Source organism: Heterocephalus glaber, unplaced genomic scaffold, assembly GCF_053883595.1.
Source record: "Heterocephalus glaber isolate CG9 unplaced genomic scaffold, H.glaber_assembly_v1.0 deba00000071, whole genome shotgun sequence".
NCBI lineage: Eukaryota > Metazoa > Chordata > Mammalia > Rodentia > Bathyergidae > Heterocephalus > Heterocephalus glaber.
The window spans coordinates 2,218,812-2,225,798 of record NW_028258137.1 but is presented as its reverse complement, the minus strand read 5'-3'; the positions used below and the strand labels follow the sequence as shown (position 1 = coordinate 2,225,798).

General features: G+C 44.3%; 1 long non-coding RNA gene across 1 annotated transcript; it reads left to right on the top strand.

The window, feature by feature from the left end:
* The first annotated feature begins 3,531 nt into the window (after positions 1-3,531).
* LOC110348737 (uncharacterized) lies at positions 3,532-6,472 on the top strand. The gene is made up of 3 exons (XR_002394234.2): positions 3,532-3,637; positions 4,331-4,465; positions 6,327-6,472. It is a non-coding gene; the product is annotated as an uncharacterized LOC110348737 (long non-coding RNA).
* The last annotated feature ends 515 nt before the right edge of the window (positions 6,473-6,987 follow it).

The window sequence follows — 6,987 nt, the reverse complement described above, 5'->3', positions numbered from 1 at the left end:
TAGTAAAAACCTACACCTAACTTTAATTAATGCTGAACAGTTGAATATTTTCACCCTACACTCAAGAATAAGGCAAGGATGTTCACCCTCACCCTAGAGAACTGAAAATATATTTCCAGCCAAAACCTGTACACAGAGCTTATAGCAGCTTTATTCATGATGGTTAAAAATTAGAAGTAACCCAATGTCTTTCAGTGGCTAAACAGTTAAACAAAAAGTGGCATGCACATAAAATGGAAGCTACTAAGTAATAGAAAGGAGTAAATTACTGACACAACAACTTGGAAGAACCTGAAATACATTAAGCTAAGGACAGAAGCTGACATGCGAGACTACATTCTATTCATTTACCTGACACCCTAGAACAGCAAAATAACAGGGTGAGAACAGATCCATGGCTGCCGTGGATTAGGTTCAAGGGAGACTGGATTTCACAGGGGCAGGGAGTTAGGGTGGAACTGCCTGGGTCCCTGTGTGTGCCAATTCACAACTCCATGAACTTGTCAGAACTTCTACATCAAAATAATTAAATTTCCTTCATGTAAATGTATATAAAATTTTTCAAAAGATAGCCACACACACACACTTCTGGGCCATCTTCCTACAAGTGGTCTTACAGATTGTCCTAGTCATTCATTCATGCTGGAACAAACATCCAACACTCAGTCCACTCAGGTTGGCTGGCTCCAAGGCAGGAAACGGCATGGTAGAGGGGCATAGCAGGGGGAAAGCTGGTCACATCGTGGGGTCCAGGAAACAGAAACCACAGGGGGCAGCCAGGGAGGGAGCTACACCCCTCCAGGCCGTGACCCCAGTGACCCACTTCTTCCAGGCCCCACGTCCTAACATGATGTTAGCTGTAGTACCATGATGCAGTCACCTTCCCAAAGCCCTGCCTATGAGTGGGGCACAAGGCTCTTGGAGGACTTCTAGGTATAAACCCTAATGCAGATCTACTTTAGAGTGCTTTTTTCGGTACCTGGGATCAAACTCACAACCTTGTGCTTGCGAGGAAGGCACGGTGCCACTGAGCTAAACCCCCAGCCCCGCAAAACAGTGTCTTTAAAAAACTAGAAGAAGGGCCAGGGATTTAACTCAGTGGTTCCACCACCTGCCTCACAAGCGCAAGGTCCCAAGTTTGATCCCCCATACCCGCCCCCCCAAAAAAACACTGTTTTGCTGCAATTTTTGCAGTTGGTCACTATTTTGAATGAAATCTTCCCGTTTCAATGCTTACCTTTTTTGGTGTAAAGGCAACAGATTTCTGATTACTTGCTTTATAACTAGCCCCATCTGGACCCTCCCCCCCACCTTCATGAAGGTTGTTTACTGAGACTATGGAGCTACATTGGCTTACATCATCCACCAAGGGAGACTTCTCCTCTGACTCTGTCAGACTTCCCCTTTCTAAGTTTGATGACTAACATTTTGAAAACAATGATAAGCAATCTTACTTTTCTTTTCTAAGTTTCACCCACAAAAAAGAGGTAAAACAGCTGCTCAGTTTTTGCTCTCAGCCCTTAGTTTTCTTGACTTAAGAGATAAACCTGTATACTGTTATATCACAACAGTCTTCCCTTACCACTGACTGGCTTGGCAACACTGAACATTCAAAGAGGAGAAAGCATACCCATTCTTATCATCCTAATCAATTAATTGTGTGCACTCTCTGCTGCTCTCTACACTTTTTACACCCTGTACACTTTTTTTTACACCCTGTACACTTTTTATTTAGGGTGTAATCATAATCCCAAAATGTCTGTTGAGAGCCAAAAGCACTTTCTGGATTTCACATCAAACTCTATGCCTCCAGGGCCCTCCTGGCATGTTTTCCACCCTAGCTATGAAGGATGAGGGCAAGTGGCTTGGTAACAGGAAAGAATTGTACCCCACACTACAATTTCCTTGGTAACAGGAAGGATTGCAGGAGTGACTGGGAAAGGAAGGAAAGAAAAAACCGGGGCATTGGAAGCTGGCTTCACATTGCCTCAACCTCCCCAAAGATGACATGGCTGCCAGGGAAAGGACAAAAAAAGCTTGGCAGCATTGCCTGGTCGGAGCCAAACAATTGAGATATGAAGTCCAGGAGAGCTGACCCCAGTTCTGTCCCTGAAGTGGACCAACTGTGTGACCGTGGAAAGATCAACCCCCGTTAGGAAGAAGAGCAAGCAAGCACTCAGGACGCTGCCAGCTCTAATTTTGCATATCTGTTTCTTCAAAAAATCAGGGCAGTTGGAATGGGGTTCAGCCATCAGAGCAAGAAAACTGAGAAGCAGTTCCAAGAGACTCAAGACCATAAAATCACATGTTCTTAGTGTGGGAAGGACCGTGGGGTAACCTAACATAAATTCCCACTCTTCAGGAATCCCCTCAGTAACATCTTGACAGCCTTTTGAATTGTTCTGGTAATAACAAATTTGCTATTTCATCAAGCAGTTTTTGAACAGTTTAAAATGTTTCGGAAACTTTATTAAATTGGGATGAGATCAGTTCCTACTCAGCATTCAAAAACTGAAATAAGAAACACCAGGCACAGTGGCATACAACTGTAGTCCCTGCTGAAGACAGGTAGGAGGATCTCTTGAGCCTAGGAATTCGTGGCCAGTGAGGAAAAAAAAACTTTTAAAAATAGATTTGAGGTTGGTAACGTTAGCTAGTGGTAAAATACATACTTTGGTAGAGAACATACTTTCCACACATGAGGACCTGGTTCAATGGCCAACATTGCAAAATTTTTTAAAAATAGAAAATGCAGCGGGCTCTCACGTGTACTAACACAGAATGTGGCTCTTCTATCCAACACTTAGCCAGCTCCCTTTTCTTTGACAGCTGTGAATTCATCAGCATTTGTTGAATTATATCCATGTTTATAAAAGAATTCCTTTAAGTACAGCATATTACCGCAGGGATTTAGGTAAGAAAATGTATTCTATGGAAATTCTATTAATAAGTGGCAGGCCCATAGCCCCAGGTTATATCCCAAAAGACCTATTGCAGTTGTTGTTTAACTTAAAAAGCGACCTTTAAAATGCCGGATAAATTCTCAGGCTAATCCGAAAGAAAACATTAGTAAGTTTACAATGTAATTTTCGCACCATTCTATTAAACAAAACAGAGGGAAGTGAGCAGCAAGGGCAAATGTGCTCATTTTCTAATGCTGTTACAACAAATTAGCAAAAACGTAGTGGCCTAAAACAACACAAATTTATCCTCTCGAAGTTCTGGAGATCCCACGTGCTACACAGGTCGAACACCCACCAGCGTGTCAGTGGGGCTGAGTACATTCACAAGGCTCCAGGAGAGAACCTGTTTCGTCGCCTTTCCTAGCTTCCAGGTACCATGGTCTGGACATGGTTTCAGGTGCCTTCTCTGGTCCTGGGCTGGGAGCTTGACACCCTACACGGTTATTGAGAGGTGGTGAGGCCTTTAAGGGGCGGGGCCTAGTGGGAGGAGATTAGGGATTTAGGAGGCAGTGCCATCTACTCAGAGAGCAGGTGGTTCTGCATCCCTCCCCTCTACTTCCGGTATGTACCGGAAGTGGAAGTGTCTCCCGCCCTCGTCCCTTCCCTGTGACCTGTCAGCCATGTTGTTCACCGGGACTGTATGTCTGCTGTTTGCTCCTTCCAACCACAGAATGGTGAGCCGTGACCGCCTTGCTTCTAAAGTGCCGAGCCCACAGTTCCATGTTTACTACAGCGACACAGGCATCCCTTGGCCAGCGGCCCCTCCGTCCTCAGACCCCGTGTTCTCCGAGGCGCTAGGCGCGCCGGCCCTGCCCGCTGCTGAGGGCCCTGGCCGTGTACCGAGCCAGCTGGCCAGTCTAGGCAGTCTCTGCCAGGGCCTGCCGACGAGCACCCTCTGCCGCCCTCACAGGCTGGGGCGCAGCTGGGGTCACCTCGGGGACCATGGACCTGACTGCCTGCCTGCTGCATTGACCCGGCTGCGAGCTCTGCAGGAGGATGGCTGAGCACAGGCTGTCCTGGGGAGATCGGGCCCAGGGCGCCTCGGAACACCCTGCTGGGGTCAGGCCTGCCTTCCAGGCGTTTCGCAGCGTCCGCCCTCTTTCACTGTGGTGTCCTAGCCTCCGCCTGTTGAAGGACTTTGTGGGAGGTTTCTGTCAGTCAGTGACATGAAAGGGGGCCCGGCCTGTCTTGAAGTAAACGGACAAGATTGGGAGGAAATTAAGAGGGAGTCTGAAAGTGCGGGTCTAAGAAGGTAGCGGCAATGGAGGGCTGGAGAAAGGCGGAGGACTGAGACCCATGTGTGCTGGACAGAAGGTGGTCGAGCGCTGGCCTGAAGCTCCCACCCTGTCCCGGACGTTCATTTGTAGGCGAGGATATCGCACAGAGCTCGGGTCACAGTACAAAGTGCCCCGAGGTTTCGCGCTCCTTTTCGCGTGTGTACAGATCAGAGTTCAAACTTCTGAAACCCTGCTGGGCCAGCGCTGAGAAACGACTTAAAAATTGTAAGTAGCTTCAGATCTAAACGGGGAATTTGGGGCCTGGGGATTTAGCTCAGTGGCACCGCACCTGCCTCGAAAGCGCAAGGTCCTGAGTTCGATTCCCGGTACCGCCAAAAAAGGGGGTGGGAATGATTAAGACTCACCATATAAGGACATGAAAGCTCAGACAGCACAGTGTCATGAAAAAAGTGACGGAATGTGTATTTCTTCCAGATACCACCCTTACGTTCTTTCTGCAGCTTATCATGCAGTGCTGAGGGTAAAACCCAGAGCTTCACATACATGCGCTCCACCACTGAGCTGCACACCACCTTCCTTTCCACGTGTCCTAATGGGCAGTTCTAGAATGGTGGTTTAGTAAAGCCAATCTGGATATTCTTCATAGTTTGGGGAGTCAAAATAGCCTTTCTCTTACATGATGACAATGATACCACTACATAGTGTTTGGGATTTTTTTAGTGGTCTCAAAGCATCAATTCCCCCTCACACACAGTTTCTTCTCCTGCTGATGTTGGAACCCTGAAAGTGTGGAAAATCTTGGTTCCAACAGTGCTCGTGTGGGCACATCATAAATATGTCATACATGACAACAGAACACAATAGGAGAGCACCTGTATTTTTCTGTTCATATCATAGACTAAAGAATGTGCAAATGTGAAAACGGTGTTTAGAGTGATAAAAATATAAGTACCTTTTAAACCTTCTTTATTATTATTGTTGTTTGTCTTCTTAGCTATATTGGGTGCTGTTGTTTTCTAAAAAGTAAGATATATCTTTTTTTAGTAAAATCAGAGTCATATCTAGAAATAGACCCCCTATTCATGGTGCCAAGACAACTAAGTAAGGAATCATCTTTTCTATGAATGATAGTAGATACTATATTAGGTGTCTGTATAGGAAAAAAATAAATCACAACCCTTCTTTCATATCAGAAAATTAACTCACAATTGGCCTAAAACACATTTAAGAGCTGGAACTATAAAACTGCTTGAAAAGGGGGAAAATTTACATGACCTTGGATTAAGCAAAAACTGCTTAAATAGAACACACAGAAAATACAAACTATAGAAGAAATACCTGATAAATCAAGACATCCTAAAAGTTTAAAATTTTTCTCTTCAGATGATACTGTGAAGAAAATGAAAAGGTAAGCCTAAAAAGTAAAATTACAAATCATACCTGACAAGAGCTAATATGCTGAACATATCAAGAATTCTTGCCTGCACCTGCCTGGCAAGCACAAAATCCTGAATTTGATCCCCAGTACAACGCCAAAAAAAGGAACTCTTGCCAATTTAATACAGAAAACAACCCACTTTTTAAAATGGTTGAGTGATCTGAACAGACACTTCATCAGAGATACACCAGTGGCAGGCAGATAAGCACAAGAGAACATCATTTGGTTACTAGGCAAGCACAGAACCATAAGGTTTTAAAAATTGATGATACCAAGGGCTGGTGAGGATGTACAGGAACTGAACTTATACCTTTTATATGTTGCTGGTAGGAGTAGAAGTAGTGCAGCTGCTTTGGAAAATAGTTTGATAAATCCTTGAAAAGTAATACCATATGACCCAGCAATTCCACTTATAGGTATTTACCAAAAAAACCAAGAATCCTAAAAAACAGAAAGCATATGTCCACATTAATACCTATAGACAAATGTTTATAGCCTCTTCATTGAGCTACCAAAGCCAAGAGACAATCCATATGTCCATCAGCTGCTGAGCAGATAAATTGTGGTGTAATAAAAGGAACCAACTACCGATACAAGCAACAGTATGGATGACTCTTGAAAGCATCATACCAAAGTTTAAAAGCCAAACCTAGAAGACTATACCGTAAGATTCCTTTTACCTTGCAGTTACTTAAAAGGCCCAACTACAGTGACAGAAGACCAGAGGTCGCCGAAGAGTGGAGCTAGAGGGAGAGATTAACTACAAAAGGATACAAAGGAACTTTTGGGGTGATAGAAACATTCTGTGCCATGATCTGGTGGTTACCCATTGCCACACATTTGTTGAAACTTACCGAATTATATAATTAAAATCGATGACATTTTTATATATAAGTTATATGTTGACAAAACACCTCCAAAAGCATCATGCAGCAGAAGCCACTTAGGTGTCTATAATTAAGGGCAAATCTGTGTGTGGTCACTCAGAGACTGTCAGTGGGGAAATAAGGTTTCAGTTTTGTTTTGTCAAAGGTTTCCTCTAAATCTAAGTGAACGGAAGCAAAACATTCTGCAGAATTTTCAGAGTTTTCCTGAAGCCTCCTCCACCCCCACACTCCTGTTCCAACCTTGGTGGCTCCCCTAGGACATCAGCTGAGACTTAGTTTCGCTTATCAGAGGGTTTGATCACATGCTCAAAAAGGTTGTTCTCAGCCATGATGTCAGCATGTACTTTCCAAGCTGTGTGCTCAGATGACTGACCTATAGCCCCTGTCATCTGTGTACACTCAGGAATGCTGGTCTTAATCGTTTGCTTTCAGATGGTACTTGGCTAAAATTTTCACAAAGG